Source organism: Lissotriton helveticus, chromosome 1_2 (genome assembly GCF_964261635.1).
Source record: "Lissotriton helveticus chromosome 1_2, aLisHel1.1, whole genome shotgun sequence".
NCBI lineage: Eukaryota > Metazoa > Chordata > Amphibia > Caudata > Salamandridae > Lissotriton > Lissotriton helveticus.
Window position 1 is genome coordinate 147,976,494 of NC_136058.1, and position 2,403 is coordinate 147,978,896.

The following is a 2,403-nucleotide window of genomic DNA, read 5'->3' on the forward strand; positions in this document are numbered from 1 at the left end:
AACATTGGCATGTGTTACTTACAGATCCACACCTCAAACCACATGTGAAAGATTACCCTCAGGTGACCTTTAGGAAAGGCAAATCACTTAGGGATGAGCTTAGTCCTAATGCTGTGACTGGATCAAGCAAACCTAAAGAAACACCAGGATTCAGGTGCTGTAGATCCTGCAAAGCCTGCCGGAATAGCACCAACTGTAAAGAAATAATGATACCCAGTACAGGCAAGATTTTCAAGATACGTAAAATGCTAACATGCAACACCATGTATTGTGTATATTTGTTAATTTGCCCATGTAATAAATGGTATGTGGGGAGCACGACACTAAAGGCTAAGGAAAGGGTGCTTCAGCACATGAGGGCGATAAAAAATCACAATACACAATACCCTGTGGCCAGACACTTCTTCGAGCAGCATTACCAAAACGAGAATCTTCTCAAAATGGTGGTGCTGGACAAAGTAGATCTTGGGACTCGAGGAGGAGACAGAACTGCATGTTTACGCAAACTTGAATCAAGAATGATTATTGATTTTGAATGCACATACCCGGAGGGGCTTAATAATCATGAAGAATTGTCTGTTCATTTGGAAAAGTAGTCTCATGAATTGAATATGGGTCAAAAGAATGAGTCGTCTGACTGGTGAAATGATCAAGTATTTTTTCTAGAATTTTGTAAATTTTGTAAATCCTGCATATTGAACATAGTCTTGCCTGCATAGTCCGTTATAATACTGCGCCTTGATTTTAAAACATTTTAAAACATTTGTTTTCAATTAATTCACAGATATTTTGCACTTGGGGACTATTGGATATCAAATATTCCAGGATAGGATACAACAGTGGAAAATTAAGATGATCTTTCGATATGATAGATGAGCAAAATGAATTGCTGAAGAAATTACTACGATGATCATACTGGTATTATGTTTATTGGGCTGCCTTGGATGAATTATTATCTGTGTAGTAGGTTCAAAATGTGCCCACATGGGCGGTATTTGAGAGACTAAGAGAGAATTAACACTCTATTACTAATTTGGTACATGGACGGTCCATTCGGATTATTTGTTTTCAGAATTTGCTTTATATACTTATGAGGTCTAACATGCTTTGTTGCAAAGTGACCATGCCCACTTGGGCGGCATTATGAGATACAAAGACAATTATTTTGTGAATACATGAGAATAGGGTTTATCCATGTAAATTTGCTAATTAAGTTGAATAATCATTGATCCTACTTGTTTGTGCAGCCTTATTTGATTTGATTTGGTTTATTATGTCATTGACTACTAAACATCTGTTGTATCTATCATGTTTTGAGGTATTAACTGCACATTATATTGCTTTTTTGAGATACTATACCTCTCCAATATGTCTGCCATGTATTTTACACTGGGGGGTGAGTGCACTGTAGTCCTTTTTCAATGTCATTATTTGGTTTTTTTGTAAATAGGACTATCGTTTTGCAATCCATTACAAACGTGAGCAAGCCGTGAGGTGAAACGCGTTGTTTGTTTTTGCTGCCTAAAATAAATCTTTCAAGCACAGCAACCTTTGTGTGTCGTCGTGCATTTCCTGTCAATTGGGAAATTCTTCGTAGTGATATATATATATATATATACACTATAGAAAAATTGTATTGTATTGTATTGTTCATTGAGTCAATTGAACATTATCTACCCTAGGCTTTAGAAATCAAGAGAAATTAGAGAAACCACGCTAGTATGGAATTAAAAACAAAAAAAACACTGGGAAACTAACTGAATTTTAAAATTTGTTTCATTAGAAAATTTACCAGCCGGCAAAAATATTCTAAGTGCAAATTTGTGATTTCAGAGGATCGCTGCTTTTGCTATCTGAGCTGTTGCAGCACCAATGCTAAATTCTCTTCATTTACAACATTCCTTTATACATTTTTTATAATGCAGAAAGCAGAACATGTGGTACAATGCAAAATTCAAGATAGCTGTAAATGAGTAGGTGCCTAGCACTTCTCATGTGAACAATGCAAGGAGAATAGATACAGTGGGGTAAAGTAGAAAGCTGACCTCGCTAAAACTGCATTTTTTTACTTGTCTATGCCAACTTCAAAGCAAGATGAAGCTTACTCAAGCAGTCAGGCTAAATGTGCACTGCACAACAGCAAAAAACAAAATTGAAGTACATTTAAAATTAGTTTAATGTACAATAATTCAGGGTTCCCCCATTTTTATATGAGGTGAAAACTTCCAATTAAACAATAGTGTTTAATCTAATAATTTCAATATTATTACGCCTTTTCCTATGTACATAATTGTTAACCGGAATCAACAGATACTTTATTAAGTATCAAAATCATAAAAGCAGGTGACAAATTAAATACAATACATTTCATGAACAAAGACATAAAATAAGTGAAAATAGATA